The following is a 20,323-nucleotide window of genomic DNA, read 5'->3' as shown; positions in this document are numbered from 1 at the left end:
CCCTAGAGACCAGATGGCTTTCTGTTTTCCTTTGCAGATGCACCTGCTCTTTGTCTTGCTGCACTGAGGATGAGGAGTCTGGACAACAGCCAGCATCTTACTTCTTGGGCACTACATTCCAACTTGGCACATTTTCTTACACCTGAAATAAGATGCCATTAGTGGACTTCAGGTCTCTGGAAGAAAGCACCCTAAAGGGTGTCCCTGTGTGACAAAAGGAACCTATTGGAAGAAGAGGCGGGCAATCTGGAGACCTGAAATGCAGATTTTCCATTCAAGACTTGGAATTCTCTTGAAGCTTCATCAAGAGAACAGTTAACTTGGATAAAATCAAAGAAGTTTGTTGGAGGGGTGTAGTTTACAGCCAAACCTGTTTTCCCCTTTCTGGGCTCTGCTTAATGCTGTGGGACTTGGGCAGTCTACTCTTGAGTCTGCTTTCACTTAACTAAAATGGGATAATAAGCCTGATTTATGGGGTTGTAAAGATAAGTGAGATGGTTTACTGAAAACACTGTTGGTAAAGGCCGATGTTTTTTCCTCCTGTAGAGATACATAGAAATAAGTTAAAGGAGATTCTGGATATCATCTAAGAAAGGAAGCCCAGAACTCTTGACCAGGGGTAGGAAAAACTGTTTGAATCCTTTTTAACACTCCATTCTCATCTCCCAGAAAGGCTCATCAGTACCACCTGGAGGACAACATAAGTAATGCATTGGGAAAGTTCTCTGCTGAGAAAATGGAATCAGCTTGATTCATGTTCATTTTCTCTCCCTCCTTCTCATCTCCTCTCTTCTTTCTCTCTCCCTCCTCCTCCTCCTCCTCCTCCTCTTCTTCTTCTTTCTTTCTCTCTTTCTCTCTCTCTCTCTCTCTCTCTCTCTCTCTCTCTCTCTCTCTCTCTCTCTCTCTCATACTGGGGATTAAAGCCAGGGGTGTTTAATCATTGAGCTACATCCTCAGCCCTTTTTAGTTTGAGACATGGTCTCACTAAGTTGCATATGGCCTTGCTAAATTGCTGAGCCTGGATTTGAACTTTCAATCCTTCTACTTCAGCCTCCTAAATCACTGGGATTACAGGCATACCCATAGCTCCTGGCTAATTTTTTCTTCATATGGCCTTCATTCATTCTGAAATAACTATGCAGGATATGGGATGCAGAAATGAGGAAAACAAAATTCCTGTCTCCATGGAATTTTTACTCTAGTGGGGGAAGTCAGTTGTACATAATAAGGACAGGTATGCTGAGGTAAAAACAAAGGGAAGACAGTGGTAGGTGATGTTTTAGGTGGGCAGTATGAGACCTCTTTGATCAGAGATCTTGAGATCTGAACGGAATGAGGAAACGAACTGAATAGGGGAAGAGTACAATTGACATGAGAAATAAAGTACGAAGGCCTTTGGTGGAGCATCATTGGTTTGCTTTTTTAAAAGACACAGTATAGTGACCTATGTGACTGGAACAAAATAGGTTAAGGCAGGGAGAGAAGCAGATTAGCTGGGGGCAATTTTGTGTAGATTAGCAAAACGACATAGAAAACAAGAAAACTAAAGGAGTCTTTGAGGCCAAGAAGGTAAATAATATGCAAAGCTAGACAGATATAGCGCTGCAGTCAGCTTTCAAAGGGGCTGAAACTAGGAGAGGATGTGTCTGTTTACAAGTCCTACTTAAGTCAATGGAAAGAAGCTGTGCCATAGCAAATGGGTTCTCGGACCTAACACACCCTCTTGTACTGCAGGCTGCTAGCAAGCTGAGAATTTCAGGTCTTAGACTCCCTTGAAGCCAACACTCTGAAAGTAACTTAAATTTTGCCCATTGGATGCACAAATGAGATGTGGAAGGGAGGAGCATCTGGGGGTTGTCTTTAGCTACTTGGGCTTCAAGATGTACAGACCTAGTGTCTCATCAGTGGTATTCTACTACCCATCAATGGCTCTCATCAGTGTTGAAGGGCATCCTGATTGACAGGTGATACGTGTTTTTGTAGTCAACCTGTGATGACCTCCTGATTCCTCATCTCCACGGTGTGGCAGAGGTAGCAGCTCTCAGCACTGGCCAATTCTATGAATCTCCTGGAAACCCAGCCTACAGCCCTCTTGCCAAGGCTTCCCAACTCTTCAGTAAATACCTAATTTGCCTATATTAATCCTTTTCTACTTAAAATTGGTAGACATTTGTCTGCAACTATTTTTTATTTCAAAAATGGTTATAGGCAACAGACCTACTTAGATTAGTTATGATTAAGTTGGGTTTGTAGGAAATGAGGATCTTGTTGCCTTTGAATACAATGAAATTATAAGCAAAGGTTGGTATCTGTGGTCACCCAAAGAAAAATGTCTCTTAGTGGAAAAGTCTAGCAGATCAAGTGGCTGCTGTGACAGACTATCACATGAGAACTGAGGGTTTAGGGGGCTGCACCAGAGACGTTAAAGGAAGAAAATGTAAGCCTCAGGGGCTTTTTGAGACACGGTCTTGCTAAGTTTCTTAGGGCCTTGATAAGTGGCTGAGGCTTGCTTTGAATTTTCAATCCTCCTACATCAGCCTCCCAAGTCACTGTCATTACAGGCATGTACCACAGGAGAGCCCCAAGAGAATTTTATCTTGTGCTGAGGCTGAAGTATGTGGAAATCAGGTGGAGATTTACCAGGTCTCTTCTGTGAAAGTTAGGGCATCATTTGGGAAAGTGGGACCCTGAAATGAGAAATGGGGACATTTGAGCTCTGAACCACTAATTCCACATACACGGAGCTTCTCTTAACCAACAAAAGCAGCTCTTCTTCCCCTCACTGATGTGACTGGTTCTGTTGCTTGGAGACCCTGGGGTAGTTGCCTTGAAAGAAAATACCAGTACTTCTCATGTCCAACCCACTACCTGTCATTACTACCAGATTTGTAGCTAGAGTCGGATTTCTGGGTTTTGATTGATTGATTGATTGTTTGTTTGAGGGGAGGGTGTTACAGGGCGTTGAACTTAGAGACACTCAACCACTGAGCCACATCCCCAGCCCTATTGTGTATTTTATTTAGAGACAGTTGCTTAGAGCCTCAGTGAGTTTCTGAGGCTGGCTTTGAACTCACAATGCTCCTGCCACAGCCTCCTGAGCTGCTAGAATTACAGGTGTGCGCTCTGGTAGCGCCTGACAGATTTCTGGTTTTTCTAGAAGAAGGCAGACAGTCTGATGTGAGAAAAGACTTACAAAAGAATTACAATATTTTGCCAATTTGTATCAGCAGGAACCTGGGGAGTATGTCGTGAACTGATTCTAAAGTTGGTAGCTAGGGAAGAAAGGAAAATAAATTGATTTTCATTTTGGTTGAATTTATCAATGTAGTGTAATGGAGATCTTTGGATTTAGTATGTTTATATTTATTGGGGTTATCCACCAAAAAATGGCTTTTTTGGGGGGAAGCACTAGGGATTTAGCCCAGGGGCACTCTACTCTGAGCTACACCCGCATTCCTTTTTATTTTTTGAGAGGGCCTCACTAAGGTGCTGAGGTTGGCTTCAAACTTGTTATCTTCTTGCCTCAGCTTCCCAAGTCACTGGGGACTACAAGCGTGGGCCACAGTGCTCGGCTCTGAGAATGACTCTTAGCTAGTTGGTTAGATGAGACCTGGACTTAAAAGTAGCCTATGCTCAAGAAATTGTGATGTCATAAATTCCTTAGTATAACTAGAAGAACCAAAAATGATGATAGAGATGTTGATTGTAGATTTATTATGTATATGATCTACTTATCTCCTAATTTTGTCCCCCAATTTTTTAATTTTTTTTATCTTTTGCCATGCTGGGAACCCAGGACCTTACAGATGCTGGGCAAGCACTTTACCACTGAACTACAGCCCCAAACCCCTTATTTTGAATAAAAGTGCTATAGAATATATTCTCCCTAGTCTGGGAATAAGGCTAAGAGATGTTACCATTGAATCAAAATCCTTAATATCAGAGGATGGTCAGAGTGACAGGAGGGGTCAAGGGATTGTACCAGGGCAACAAAGCTGGAGTGATGAAACATATTGAGAACCTACTAATGTCCTACTTTATTTATACATCAAACAAAACCTAAGGTCCGGTAAATAGAGAACTCCTTTGAGGTCCAAAATGGAGACTTTCTGGGTACAGTGGCACATGCCTGTAATCCCAGAGAGTCCAGAGGCTGAGACAGAAGGATCTCAAGTTCAAAACCAGCCTCAGCAATTTAGTGAGGTGTCCTGAGCCACAGTGAGACCCTATTTCAAAAAATAAAAAATGAACTGAAGATGTGACTCAATGGGTAAGCACCCCTGGGTTCAATCCCTGGTACAAAAAAAAAAAAGTGGACATTCAATTCTCAGAACTAAGATCCGTAAATAAAGGGATGCTGGGTATCCTGGAGGAAGCACCCAGCAATACCACATAACTACATTCTAGTTTTCCCCCGGGGAATCATAAGCCATTTACCTATGCTCCTGCGCTCAGTGAGACTGGGTATTCCCAGAACTTAAAGGATTACTTGGAGACTGGTTCTATTCTAACACAAATCTCAAGAGATCTAAAAGGTTTTTGTGGTCCACTAGTTAGAATAGGAACTTTTGGTGTATTATGGATTAAATTGTGATCACTATTTTAGAGGGACAATATGTCCTAACTCCAAGTACCTCAAAATGTGACCTTTTTAGAAACAGTCATTGCTGATATAATTAAAACAAAATGAGGTCGTACCGGAGCAGAGTGGCCCCCTAATCTGATAGGTGTCTGTATAAAAAGGCTGAATTTGAACGCATTTACACACGTAGGCTGAACACCGTGTGAAGTTGAAAGCAGAGACTGGGGTGAGCAGTTTAGCAGAAGCCAAAGGAAGCAAAATGTTGCCAGAAAACTAATTCCTCTAGGAACTAGGAGGGTCTAGAACAGATTCTCCCTCACATTCCTTCAAAGGAACCAGCCCTACCAATACCTTAATCTAGAACTCCCAGACTCCAACCTGTGAGATGATAAATTTCTGTCATTTAAGCAATCCAGCTTGTAATACTTTTTTTTTCACTTGACCCCCCTATATGGGGGTCAAGTGATAAAAAGGAGTTTGGGCTGAGTCTATCACACATGATTATTCTGTGGCTATTTCCCAGTTTCTGTAGGCACGTTGTCATAGACATGTTTGGCAACTGGTAGAAGCTTTACCTTGTCCCACAAAATAACAGCTATTGTGATGAACAGCAAAGGAAACCCTGGAATCACCATTTTCCACCAAAATCATAAGCAAAAAGTAACAGTACATCCCTGAGGGAATGAGATATTAATGCCACCATCAAAAATGAGATTCAGGAGTGATGATCCCTATTGTTCCTGTTTGGCTTATGCAGGACTCAACTCATAGCTGTAATTGCAGTTGTGATCTTGTATGGCATCTCTCTTTCCTGGAACCTGAGTCATGCAACTGAACATGAATGTTGACCTGGAATATGCAGTTTTCTCTTGTCAGAAGAGCAGAAAATAAGCCAATTTTACCTGTTGGGTCAAGAGTCCCTCTCACTGCCCAACATCTGGATTATATCACCTCCCCGTGCTGTTGAACTCTAAGCCATTGACACTTATCTCGTCTCCCAGAACATCACTGAACATGTTTCTGGACCTAGTAAGCATGAGTAGTAGATATCAAAATGCCTCCTAAAACATGCTGTGGAGAATAGGAGAAAGCCTCTAAGAGAATTTTTGGGGGTCCAGTGCATGACAGTACTCCCTTCTAAAATGAAAGGAGGGCTCTTCACTGTACACCCCACGGAGAAAAATACTGAGCCTCCTCTGGGTCTCATGATGTTTGGTTATGTAGCACTGACTTTGTTTACCAAGTAATTGGGAAGCTACCAGCTCTGAAGGCCCAGAGAAAGAATATCCACCAATTGCTACAGGCTGCAGTGGATGCAGTTTGGGGGTTTATGATCTAGCAGATCCAGTAGTGCGTGAAGGTCCCCTGGCAAATGAGGATGCTGTATACATGCTGTGCAAGCTCTCGTATAGAGCCACAGCACAGAGCCTTAAGAATTTGGAGTCAAGCCATGCTATTTCTGGCAATGGCTATTCTCCTTTAGAAGCTGCTTTTGGCTTGCTACTGAGCCCTGTTCTGTGCTCTGGGAGACCAGCTGGGCACTCGGCAGCAGTTGGATTATATCAGATCCTTTTCATCACAAAGAAGGAAGGGATTTGTCCCCACTGGAAAAGACATTCAAGATATGGATTGTTTCCAAGGTAGGGATTATTTTAAGCCTACAAAACATAAAATATTCACAGAATATATTAATAACAAAATATATTAATAACAAAAATTCCAATTGTTACAAAACAAAAGATATGCACCCCCTAGTTACTCTAAATTTGATTATATGTTCACTTTGAGAAGGATGGTGGTTAAGAGGATATTTTCCAGAGCCAGAATGCCTGGGCTAGAATTCCAGCTCTACTATTTAAGTAACTTGGACAAATCATTTAACCTCTCTGTCTCAGGTTCTTCATTTGGGGTTGTGAGGATTAAGTGAATACAGATAACAGTGCCTGGCCTAGCATCATTGTCCACTGTCATGATCATCATGATCCTTGTCTTTATCAATGACTTTATCATTTAATAAGTCTTTATCATTTAATAATTAAATGCCTTTTATTCATTCTGTGGTATTTCATCAACACAGTCTCTCAGCAAGTAAGGCACTTAGGACTAAGATCCAGGGGATTGTACCAAAGCAGCTGGCCTATTCTATAGAATAGTCAAATGGCTTAATAAAGATTTATTTATGGTTCCAGCTTGGAGACATCTTGAGAAGCTCAAGTTTTGTTCTTTAGAATGAAAAAAAAAAACAGAGAGCAAGGCCAGGGGAAGGTTTTTGTTTTGTTTTGTTTTGTTTCTGTACTGGGATTGAACTCAGGGGCTCTCTACCACTGAGCTACATCCCTAGTCCTTTTTAAATTTTGTTTTGAGGCGCAAAGTCTCACTACGTTGCCCAGAGTAGCCTCAAACTTGTGATCCTCCTGCTTCAGCCTCCCAAGTCTCTGGGATTATGTGACATGGCATGTTTTAAGGAATATAATAGAGCAAGAAAGAACATGAAATGCTCACATTTCCCTCATTTCTCAGCATTTTATGAGTTACTTATATTCATAGTTTTCTTTCTCCATGCTTCATTCTTTTCCCCCAGGCAGAACCTCAGCTGGTTGAAGTTTTTATTCCTAAAGGAACTGAGCCCTTAGTGGTCTAGACTTTTAGTACTTTTACTTTGAGTTTGGCAGTACTAGAAGTAGCCCCAGTCACTCCTTCAGGTATGTCCTTCCAGCATCCCCTACCTCCCCCCACTGAGCAACAGGAACCCTATGTTCCTTGATAGAACCACTCACTCCACCTAGGATACTGGTTCAGTGGAAGAGGAGACCAAAGTGGCCAGAGAACTTCCAGTTCAATGGATTTACTCTTTGCTTTGGGGGAAGTATTTCTCCTTTAAGTACTGAGACTTCTAACAAAAGACCAAAGGTACAGGCATAAGGAGCAAAAGTTTAACCATGAGGCCCTAAATTTAATCCCCAGCGCTGCCCCCTGAAAAAAGAAAAAAAAAATCATTTTCTTCTTTGTTCTGCACCACCACCCTCCACTTGGTGCTAGGGGTCAAACCCAGAGCTAAGCACATGCTCTACCACGAACCCCTAACCAATCTTTTTTGTTTGTTTAATTGAGTATAATTATATAACATAAAATTCACCATTTTAAACTATACAATGCAGTAGATGTCAGTATCTTCATGAAGTTGTACAAGTATCACATCTACTTCCAGAACATTTCCATAACTCTACAGAGAAAGCTGTTAGTAATCTGTCCCAATAACCTCTTCCCCATGGTAACTACTAATCTACTTTCTGTCTCCAGGAATTTGCCTGTTCTGGATACTTTGGGTAAATGGAATCATAGCTTTGTAGTCTTTTGTGTCTGATTTCTTTCACTTAGCATGTTTTGGTCTTTTTTGTTTTGTTTTCTGGTCCTGGGGATTGAACTCAGGTACACTCTACCATTGAACTACAATCCAATCCCTTTTTTAAATTTTTATTTTGAAACAGGGTCTCACTAAATTGCCTAGGCTGGCCTTGAACTTGGAATTCTCCTGTGTCAGCTTCCAGTCTCTAGGATGATAGGCATGCATCACCACTCCCAGCTTTAGCCTGGCTTTCAAGAATCACCCATGTTGTAGTATGTATCAGTACTGCATTTCTTTTTGTGGCTGAATAATATTTCACTGGATATTGTATAGATATTTTTTGAATATACCATATTGTCTTTATCCACTGGTAGACATTGACATTGTTTCCACTTTGGCACTACTGTGAAAAATGTTGCTACTATGAATATTGGTGTACAAATATCCATTTGAATTCCTGCTTTCAATTCTTTGGGGAATATGAAATGAAATTGCTGGATCCTGCTGTAATTCTATGTTTAGTTTTTGAGGAGTTGCTGTACTGTCTTCCCCAGCAGCTGTAGCACTTTACCCACCAGCAATGCACAGGGTTCTGAATTCTCCACATTCTCATCAACACTTAATAGTCTGTCTCTTTAATTATAGTCATCCTAGTGGGTATGACATAGTTTTGATTATATACCCCTAATGATGAATGTTGTTGAGCATCTTTCATGTACGTTGACCATTTGTTTTTTTGGAGAAATATTTGAATCATTTGCCCATATTTAAATTGTTTTTTTGTTTTTGTTGAATTATAAGAATTCTGGGTCTATTCTGGGTTTTTCTCTCTCTCTCTCTCTGTCTCTCTCTCTCCTTCCCCTCTCCCCCCTCCCCCCTCCCCCTCCCTCCCTCCCTTCCTCCCTTCCTCTTTTGTGGTGATGGGAATTGAACCAAGGGCTTTGTGCATATGAGGCAAGCACTCTACCAACTGAGCTAGATCCCCAGCCCCTGGGTGTAAGTCTTTTAATAGATAGAAATTTGATATCTCTTATCCAAAATGCCTGGGGCCAGAACTATTTTGGATTTCAGATTTTTTTTTCAGGTTTTAGAGCATTTATATAAACATAATGAGATTTCCTAGAGATGGGATCCAAGTCTGAACATGAAATTATTTTTTTTATTTTACATATCCTTATACACATAGACTGAAGGAAATTTTATACGATATTTTTAATGGGCCTGCATTTTGACTGACCCATCCCACAAGACCAGCTGTGGAATTTTCCACTTGTGGTATCATGGCAATACTCAAAAACTTTTGGATTTTAGAGAATTTTGAATTTCAAAATTTTAGATTGGGGATGTTCAACCTGTATATGATTTGCAAATATTTTTTTTACATTCTGTGACTTTTCACTTGGTCTACTTTCAAAGTAACAATTATAATTAGTAGTGGCTCTTTGCCTACTAATTCATCTAACTCATCACCTTCCTGATTGTGCCAGAGTTTGTAGCCTTTCTGGGAATTATTTCTGGAGGCTCACTTAGAGCTCACTCCAACAGCTCTTGCAACTATTATTTTAAGCATCTACTTTCTCCTTTTCCTAAGCCAGCTTTCAACAAGGAGAAGGCCACGTTCAGCTCAAGTGCCAAGCCTGATGAGTTGAGCACATCCAAGGTGTTGCTGTTGCTAGACATGAACTTGACCTTGAGGCTCAGCCACGGGAGATGAATAGCACCACAATCAAGGAAATTGAAGTTGTTGGTGGTTGGGAAGTGAACATAATCTTTGTTTCCGTTCCTCAGCTGAAATCTTTCCGGACATCCAAGTCCAGCTAGTATAAGAATCAGAGAAAAAGTTCAGCAGGAAGTATGTGGTCTTGGTTGCTCAGAGGAGAAAGCCAGTTAAAAGAAAATCCATATGAAAAATAAGCAGAAGCATCCACAGACTGACAGCTGTGCACACCACACTCCTTAAGGACTTGGTCTTCCCAAGTAAAACTGTGGGCAAGGGCATCCAAGTGAAGCTGGAAGGCAGTTGGCTTATAAAGGTTCATGCGGTCACAACCCAGAAGAACAGTGTGCAATACAAGGGGGGAATTTTTACTAGTGTCTTTAAGAAGCTTGTGGGTAAGGATGTTAATTTTGAATTCCCTTTCTGGGGTCTGGGGATATAGCTCAGTGGAGGAGCACTTGCCTAGCTCATGCAAGGCCCTGGGTTCCACCCCCAGGAGCACCACATTGAAAAAAAAAAAAATCCCTTTCTGATTAAAATAACTAGAGTGATTTGTTTCCCAGAACTGATCCCTAACTGATAAGCAGAATGATTTGAATCCTTAGACTGAGTTGACAGCACATCACTTTGCCAGAGCTGAAGTACAGCCAAACTATAACAACAAATTCCTAGAAAGCCAGAACTGAAAAAGCCTTTAGATCAACTGATCCAACCCCTGCATTGGACAAAGAAATAAATTAAAGAAGACACAGAAACCATGAAGCAGAGTGTCTGCAACTCCCTCAGCCTCCTCCCGAGGCCAGTGCACCTTCACTGATCCAGCTTCATGAATCACAGTGATCTAGGTCATGTAAATGCAGTGGGGCCGCCCTGTCAACTCTGCTGGAGCCGCCTGGGTGCAGGATTGGGCCCCAGCCAAGTGCTGCCATGAATAATCCAGATGTGATGGAGGCCGACCTCTGACAGTGGGAGACTGTTTGGCAAGAGAGACACACATGCAGGGGGCACACCCAGAGGGCACAGTGCTAGAGCACAAGCCTGTCATTGTTCCTCTGCTCCAGGCACCTGCTTGGGGCTGCTGACAGCTTCCCCTGATCACCTCACTTTGTGTCCTTACCATGGTCCCCATTACTGAAAGTCATCTGAGCCTGGATCTTGCATACCTGAAGGAGCTCATGAACATTCTCAAGGGTGGCCAGAAATTGTCTGGAGATGACACCTAGTCAGATGGAAAAACAAGCACACCACAAACCCAGCTCTAAATTCCAGACACCTTGCTCTCTGCACTCTGACATGCTGTCTCCTGCACTGAGACAGCAGGCTCCGTGGGTGAACCGTGACAACACAAGAAGACAGCTGACACTAGGAGGTTGAGTTCTGAGGCCTCAGTTGTCATCTGAGGGAGAACAAGGCAGGGGAGCTGGCCCTCATCCCAGCCTGAGCTGGAAATGCAGCTGAAGTTTGATTTGGGGGTCTGTATGCATGGATTGGAGAAAGTTCTAGATCTGGATATGGTTCCCAATGTGCCACCCCTCAGGCACCTGCCTTTGAAGAAATTCACTTATTACCCACTGGATGCAAGCAACTGCTCTTTTCCAGGCTTCATCTCTTTGGTGTTACTATAACAGAATACTTGAGACTGGATAATTTATATAGAACAGAGATTCACTTCTTACAGTTTGGAGGCGGGAAAGTCTAAGGTCGAGGGGCCAACATCTGGCAAGAGCTTTCTTTCTGCATCATTCCATGGCAGAAGGGAGAAGGACAAAAGAACATTATCATGTACTTGCATGGGGTGGGGCAGAGAAAGAGAGATCAAACTTGCACCTCCAGCCCATTATCAGAGGCCTAGGCCAGAGACCTGGCTTGGGGGGTTCCAACAAAGATCTGGCCATTCACCACTGCAAAACGAGCAGCAATTATAATGGTGAAAAGCAGGAAAGGAAACTTAATCCATATGGCCACACTGGGAAAGCAAAGTGAAATTCAGCATCTCAGCCCTATCTACGGGTTGCTGACAGGACCTTTAGGTTTAAATAGAAGAAATGGGGCAGCGGATAAGAGATACGCATAACTAAACAATCTTGATCTAACTATGGTATGGTTGATCATCCTCTCCATTCTGGTTCTGCAAGGTAGCTCTGGTTGATCACTTGAAGGGGCAATTTCTACTTGCTACTCGGGATGTTTATCCATCAGGCCTGTGGTCCTGCAGGGGACAGTTCAGTCCCCTTGACATGATTGCTCCTGTTGGAGGAAGCAGTCTCAACAGAAGACTTCTAGGCACTGCTCCAGGGTCCGAAACAGGCTGCTGCAAGTCTGTGCAAATCTGACCTCAGTCTGAAAGGACGATGAGATAGATCAGGTAAATTTAGGGCTAATAAACTTGTGTTACCAGTTTGGAGATGAGCATGCCTCAAGTGATTAATGTGCCTATCTGCAGAGCTGAGCAGGAATCTGACCCAAAGTTTAATAAAGGAGACAGATGCAAAATGAAAGCAGAGATACCAAGCTCTATCCTGTTTTGCAGTCACTCATGTGGCATCTGCATGCCTAGGTAAAGACTCCCTGCCTAGAGAAAAGCAGCCTAAGTCTCAGTTACACTTAAAAAAATGCACCCCAGTTACATTTTTTTAAATTGGCATAATTAATCCATTCACAAGGGTGGTACCCAGGGCTGGGGTTTTAGCTCAGTGGTAGACCATTTGCCTTGCACGTGTGAGGCACTGGTTTCGATTCTCAGCACCACATAAAAAATAAATAAAATAAAGGTATTGTGTCCATCTATAACTAATAAAAATATTTTTTTAAAAAGATGGTGCCCACATGCACTAACTACCTCCCACTGCTCCCCCAACACTGCTGCATTGGAGATTAAGTTCCCAACACATGCTTTTGGGGGGACACACTTGAGCTAGGGCACAGAAATTGATACCCATAGACAGGGTATCTACAGTAGATGGGATAGAGAGAGAAGATGGGAGGGGAGGGGAGGGGGGATAGTAGAGGATAGGAAAGGTAGCAGAATACAACAGTTACTAATAGGGCATTATGTAAAAAGGTGAATGTGTAACTGATGTGATTCTGCAATCTGTATTTGGGGTAAAAATGGGAGTTCATAACTCACTTGAAACTAATGTCTGATATATGATATGTCAAGAGCCGTGTAAGGTTTTGAACAACCAATAAAAAAAAAAAAAAGAAAAGAAAAGAAATAAAGAAAAGTTTAAAAAAAATGGGTTTTTTTTTTACATAAACAAATGTTATTCTGCTAATTGCCTTACTGAAATGACTGATAACTAGTAAAATTAAGAATTAAAGTTAGTGACATCAGGTATTTATGTCTTTGAAGTAAATTCTCTTAGTGATATTTAGTGTGAATTTTTATGGATGTATTCATTAGGTTAAAGAACCTCTCTTCTATAATTTGCTTTCTAAGAGTGTTTTTAAATATTGAATTTCTAGTATTTTTTATGTATCTTATATCTTGAGTTAATTATATATTTCTTATATTTTAAATTGTTATTAGAGTGAAATACATTAATTTCATATTTCTGAACCAATGTTGCATTCATTGAATAAATCCAATTTGATAATGATGAATTCTATTCACTAATTTTTTTATATATTGTGTTTTTCTGTGGGAAATAGGCCTATATTATTTGCTTATTTTCTTCTCAGTTGGTGTGGTATCAAGGTATTACTAGAACCCTAAAATGAGGGGCTGGGGCTGGGGCTGAGCAGTAGAGCACTTGTCTCACATGTGGGGGCCCTAGTTTGATCCCCAGCACCATGTAAATAAAATAAAAAGGTATGTGTCCACCTACAACTAAAAAAAAATGTTTTTAAACGGAGGTATGAAATGAACAAGAAAGATGATGTATCTGTAAATTTTGTTGTACATGCACTGTTTTTATATGTATTTAAAACCATATACTATGTACAGTATATAGTTTTTTAGTATTTTATATTTTCAAATCAAAGAGAAATTTTATTAAATTATAATGACTACTTTTCCTTAGTAAAAAAAAAAAAAAAAAAAAAAAAAGATGGTGCCCACATGCACTAACTACCTCCCACTGCTCCCCCAACACTGCTGCATTGGAGATTAAGTTCCCAACACATGCTTTTGGGGGGACACACTTGAGCTAGGGCACAGAAATTGATACCCATAGACAGGGACCCAGGTGGAGGAGCTGGAGAAATCACCCATGAAAATAAGGCACTTGAAAGCATAGGGGTGAATGTGAGAAGAAATGACTTTCTCTTCTCATCAGCCTCTAAAACTAGCAGCCAGGGAAAGGGAGAAGGAGAACCCGGAAGGACCAGAATAATGGAAGCTGAGGGGGTGAGGGCTCCGGCAGGGAGGCAGGGTCATCACGGTCAGCAGACAGGTCAGGCCACTGAGGGCTGCGTTTGTCATATGGAAAGTCATCAGTAACTTTAGAGAAGCAATCTCAGGAGATGACAGCATAGTAAATTGATTTCCTTTTGCTGAGAAGCAAGTAGGAGGTGATGAGTGGAGACAGTGGCCAACTCTACCAGGAAGTGAGTTTTTCCTTTTAGTGGAAGAGACTTCAACATGTTCAGAGATGCAGGAAAAGATAGGAAGTGGGAGGGAGAGAGTGACAGGATAAGAGGGAAAGGAAAGCATTTGGTGGGTCTTTGTCCCTAAAATGGAGGGATGATCCAGGGCACTGCAGAGGGGTTGGCCATGGTCATAAGAAGGGGCCTCTCCCCTGTCAGCTTGGAAGGAAGTGGAGGTGGCTGTTAGTGGATTGAAAATGAGAAAATATAAAATGCCTAGCACAGAACAGACTGTAGGTAAACACCAGTCCTTTCCTCCCCTCCCTTGCTGTGCAGTTTCAGTCCTCTGAGGCCACATGTGACATCACTTTGGGACAAGGCTGAAGAACATGATGGGCTGGAAAAATTAAGATCAAACCTGAATTTTGCTTTTCTGGACTTGCAGGGGAATCAAGCCTGCTTTCTCCTGGGGTTCCCAAGCTGAGAAGATGGAGGCATGGATCTTTCAGAGATCACTAGTGGACAGAGACTGCCTGACATTAGAACAGGCACAGAGCAAAGCGGAGCTGACAGGGAGGCAAGAGGCAGCTACACTCTTGGACTACACCAGGTGATTTTTTTTTTTTTTTTTTGTAGTTGTAGATGGACAGATGCCTTTATTTGTTTATTTTTATGTGGTGCTAAGAATTGAATCCAATGCCTCCCACATGCTAGACAAACACTGCCACTGAGATGCAGCCTGAGCCCCAGGTGATATCGTTTTAATGCTCTGATCTAACCATGAAGCCCCTAAATTTTCAGTTTATTAATCCAACAGTTTTCTTCCCCCCACCCAAAGTCCATTTCAGTTAGGACTCTGTCCTCTCTAACTGAAGAAGTTCTGACTAACACAATGAGTAGAGTGTTGCTTGTTATATATTGTCACTATAACTAAATACCTAAGGCAATTTGTATATAAAGAGAAAAGATCTTGTTTTTGCTCATGGTTCTAGAGGTTCTGGTCCAAGATCAGGCTTCCCAATCATTCTGGGCCTCTGACCAGAGTGGCACATTGTGGAGTACGTGACAGCAAACTCACTTACATCATGAGCCAGAAGCAGAGAGAGAGGTCAGCCTAGGGTCTCATAGTCCCCTCCAAGGGCCCAGCCCCAGTGAGCTGAGAACCTCCCACTTGCCTCACCTTGCAAAGGTACCACCACCTCCCAATAGCACCCCTATGGGGCCCAATGTCCTTTGACACATGGACCTTTGGGGAACACTCCTCCAAATTGTGACACTAGTGATGGTCCCTAATTCTCAGACTTGGCTACATTGAGGATGATTGAAGATCAGTGAGGAATCCCTGGTCCTGGGCCAGGAAGATTGTTGAGAGCCACAGCCAAAGGGACCCCAGGAAACTTGCAGCTGCCAGCAAACTTCCAGCTGCCAGCTGATGATTGGCTCACAGCGGCCCAGCAACATCTAGCTGATTGGCTCCTCTGCGGTGATGTTCATTGGGCTGTTTCCCTACCCTTTCAGACCATGGAGCTGCTCATTGGGGGACTTCTTTGGCTCCGCCCACACAACCCAGCCAATGGGCCTCAAGAGCAGGAGGATTGTGGGAGGTGGTGAGGCATGTGTGGGGAGAGGCTTGTGGGAAGCCGGTGGTGGCAGTTGGGCTCTGAGGGTTTTTTCCTGAGGAGCTGTTTTTTTTTTTTTTTTTTAATATTTATTTTTTAGTATTTGGCAGACACAACATCTTTGTTGGTATGTGGTGCTGAGGATCGAACCCGGGCCACACACATGCCAGGCGAGCGCGCTACCGCTTGAGCCACATCCCCAGCCCCGTGAGGAGCTGTTTTGTTTGGCCTTTGTAGTTCTAAAAATAAAGTTAGTTTCTTTTGACAAGTCGCTCCTGAATTGTGCCCAGCCAGACTGTGGCAGAAGATAGTGGCCCTTGAGGAGCAGCTGCATAGCCAAGGTCTCCTGAAGCTCATATCATGTCCTAACATGAATAGAAACATTAGAAGACTTGGTAGAACTAAGTCAGGAGATAATAGTATGCTCGCCATTTTCCCAAATCTTCAGTTTAGTGTCCAGAAAATGACAAATTTTACAGAGGGAACAATAAAAGCTAACATTTATGAAATATTATATGCCAGGCACTAGTCTAAGTGCTTGACACATGTTAATTCATAATAACACAAAGAAGACAACAATTACTCTTCATAATAACATAATTTATTGATATATGTTCTTTTTTTTTTAGGGGATGAGGTCCTGGGCATTGAACTCAGGGACACTCAACCACTGAGCCACATCCCCAGCCCTATTTTGTATTTTATTTAGAGACAGGGTCTCACTGAGTTGCTTAGCATCTTGATTTTGCTGAGGTTGGCTTTGAATTCATGATCCTCCTGTCTCAGTTCCTGAGCTACCGGGATTACAGGCGTGTGCCACCACTAACACATTTGTGTGTGTGTGTGTGTGTGTGTGGTGCTGGAGATTGAACCCAGGCCTTGTGCATGCAAGGCAAGCATTCTACCAACTAAGCTATATCCCCAGCCCACTAACACATTTTTAAATGAAAAATACCTTTTTCCAAATTGTAAAAATTAATAAGAATGGCTTTGTTTTTACATTTTTGCCAATCTTAATGTCTATCTTAGATAATGGCAGCTAAATTCCTATTATCTGATTGATCATTCATTTTGTAGAGATGTGGTATTTTTGCCTCAAGCACATGAAGAAAATTCACTCTCACACAGATATGTAACTAGGAAAGAGAAGAGTATTTTATTATTATCATTGTATCGGGGATTGAACCCAGGAGCACGCTACCACTGAGCTATGTCCCCAGCCTTTTTAATTTTTTTATTTTGAGACAAGGTCTTGCTGACTTGTCCTAGCCAGTCTCAAACTTCCAATCCTCCTGCCTCAGTCTCCCCTATTTTGCACTTTGAATGCATCTTTTTATCCATGCATAACTTTGTAGCATCATGTATCAGTCACTTGGCATATATGGTTTTACGGAGTTATGCAAATTTTTACAAGTGCTGACACATTTCATAATGCAACAGAAAAAAATCACATTTATTAAATCTGATACTGCCGGAAAGTTTTTAAGTAGCGGGAAACTTTCAAAGTCATGGTGATGGATACAAATTTTCCAAAATTTTAATTTTCATTCAATAGCTTTTAGCAGAAAATATTGACATTTTTCCTCTTGAAGTAATAAACTTACTTTGCTCATGTCATCAAAAATGTTTGCACCGAGCACAATGGCATACACCTATAATCCCAGTGGCTTAGGAAGCTGAGGCAGGAGGATTGGAAGTTCAAAATCAGCCATAGGAAAAGTAAGGCACTAAGTAGCTCAGTAAGACCCTGTCTCTAAATAAAATACAGAATAGGGCTGGGAATGTGGCTTAGTGGTCAAGTGCCTCTGAATTCAACCCCCTTTATCCGCCACAAAAAAATGTGTACAAAATATCTGCATTTGTACAACCATAGTATGTTTTTCCATCCTTCTTTCAACTAGAAATTATGTTCCATGAGCAAAGTGTCTAATTTAGCTTGAAACTCTAACAGCTGCCCAGGGACTTTTCCTTGAGACAACTATGGTACATAGGTATGCAGAAGAACCTTTTCTACTCTGTCAAAATATTTGAAAGACAGGACTGAGGTTGTGGCTCAGTGATAGAGCACTTGCCTAGTATGCCTGAGGCACTGAGTTCAATCCCTGGCACCACATAAAAATAAACAAATAAAATAAAAGTAGTGTGTCCATCTGCAACTAAAAAAAAAGTATTTAAAAAAATATTTAAAAGAGCTGAGTGTGGAGTGCATGACTGCAATTCCAGTTCCTTGGGAGGATGAGGCAGGAGGGCTGCAAGTTTGAGGTCATCATAGGCAAATTAGTAAGACCCTTTTTCAAAAGAAAAAATAAAAAGGGCTCAAGATGTGGCTCAGTGGTAGAGTGCCTCTGGGTTTAATCCCCAATACTGAAATAGAAAAAAAAAATTAAAAGTATGTTAGCACAGTGGCACAGACTGTAGTCCTAGCTACTTGGGAGGCTATTGGAGAAGGATCACCTGAGTCCAGGAGTTTGAGGCCAGCTTGGAAAAAATGGCTAGACTGTCTCAAAAAAAAAAGAAAGAAAGAAAGAAAAGAAAAATAAAGAAAGAAAGAAAAGAAAAGAAAAGAGGGAAAAGAAAAAGAAAAAAAAAAAGTATACTTGGGGCTGGGGATATAGCTCATCCTTGCCTAAGATAAGAGGCCCTGGAATTAACCCAACCACTGAAACAAAAGAAAGAAGAAAGAGAGGAAAGAAAAGGAAAAAAGATAAAACAGGTATACTTAAGGTTAGAGATTTAATGAAATTAAAAATCTTTGCTATTTCATAGAATTTTTTTATTTTTTTCTTTCTTTTTTCTTTCTTTCTTTTTTCTTTTTCTTTTTTTTTTTTTTTTTTTTTTTTACTGGAGATTGAACTCAGGGAGACCCTACCACTGAGCCATATCCCCAGCCCTATTTTGTATTTTCTTTAGAGACAAGGTCTCACTGAGTTACTTAGCGCCTCACTTTTGCTGAGGCTGGCTTTGAACTCTTGATCCTCCTGCCTCAGCCTCCCAAGCTGCCTGGAATCATTCTTAAATGGAACTAATATCATTCCCTCTTTTGCCATGAGCACATGGCAGAGAAGAATACAACTACCAGCATGGCTTAGGGTGCTGCTTTGTTCTTTGTTAAGTGACCAACACTTATATCCACCATTTCTTTTTCAACATCAAAAAGACAAGAAAAGGGACTGGGTTGTGACTCAGTGGTAGAGCACTTGCCTAGCATGTGTGAGGCACTGAGTTCAAGTCTCAGCACCACAGATAAGTAAATGAATAAAATAAAGGTCCATCAACAACTAAAATAAATTATATATGTATATAAATACATACACACACACACACATATATGACAAGATCTTAGTAGTATTATGCAAATAATTTGGGGGAATAAAGAGCATAAATTTGACTTCACAGACCCTCTGAAAAGGTCCTGAGGACCAGCAAGCATTCAGAGACCACATGCTGAGAAACACTCATGTAATGCTTTATTCATCAGTTAGTATTTATTAAGTGCCTACTGTTTCTCTGATGCTCTTCTAGGCACTGAGTATTGAGTGATGAACTAAAAACAAGTTTCTTAAGGTTTCTGTTTTCATAGAACCAAAATTCTTACAGTTAGAAGCAGAAAATTAATAAATGAATACGATTATTTCACCTAAAGAAAATGCCTTAGAGAAAATAAAACAGGGTAACTGAATAAAGATTGGGAGTAATTTACCTCCACTGTTCAGTATGGTATCTACTCTCCCCATAACTATTTAATATTTATTATTATTATTTTTTCAGTACGAGGGATTAAACCCAGGAGAACTTAGCCACTGAGTCACATCCCAGGCCTTTTTAATATTTTATTTAGAGACAGGGCCTTGCTAAGTTGCTGAGGCTGGCTTTGAACTCATGTTCCTCCTGCCTCAGCATCCTAAGCCACTAGGATTACAAATGTGCGCCACGGCATTTGGCTATTTAATTTTGATTAATTAAATAAGTCCATTTCTGAGTCATACTAGCCACATTTCAAATGCTCAATAATCTGATTATACATATATATGTACATGTTTATATATACATACATATATGTGTATGTGTGTATATAGATGACATGTATATGGTACAGATAGAGAGATAGTTCCTGATGCATTGGCAGTACAAAGCCAAGGGGCCAATTGAAATCCCTGAGAAAGAGGTTACAAACAAAGAAGAGAGGGCTTTGACCATTGACCAAATTCTCAAGTATGCCACCATGAATGGTTAACAAAATGGAGATCTCAAAAAGTCGAATTGTTGAGACGGTATTAAAGTGAGATGGAAAGACAGGAGCTGGAGCTGGAGTATAGCTCAGTGGCAGAGTTTGTGCTTAGCACTCACAAGCCTCTCCCTCCCTGCCATTCAATCCCTCCCATTGCAAAAAGATAGGAGATGGGTGTCAGGGAGCGGGGTACTGAAGTGCAAGGTCTCAGAAGTAATCCAGTTATTGATGATAATAATTGGACCAAGGCTGGTCTCAATAAAGGTCAAAGTATTAACCTTAAAAATGGGTCATTGAGACTTAA

The 20,323-nt window shown here is 41.3% G+C and overlaps 1 pseudogene; it reads left to right on the top strand.

Moving 5' to 3' along the window:
* Nucleotides 1-7,757: 7,757 nt before the first annotated feature.
* On the top strand, nucleotides 7,758-10,087 carry LOC113195362 (small ribosomal subunit protein eS7 pseudogene; annotated as a pseudogene).
* The last annotated feature ends 10,236 nt before the right edge of the window (nucleotides 10,088-20,323 follow it).

The sequence above is a fragment of the Urocitellus parryii genome, chromosome 11 (assembly GCF_045843805.1).
Source record: "Urocitellus parryii isolate mUroPar1 chromosome 11, mUroPar1.hap1, whole genome shotgun sequence".
NCBI lineage: Eukaryota > Metazoa > Chordata > Mammalia > Rodentia > Sciuridae > Urocitellus > Urocitellus parryii.
Note: the sequence above shows the minus strand (reverse complement) of the source record. Positions and strands in the feature narration are given on the sequence as shown.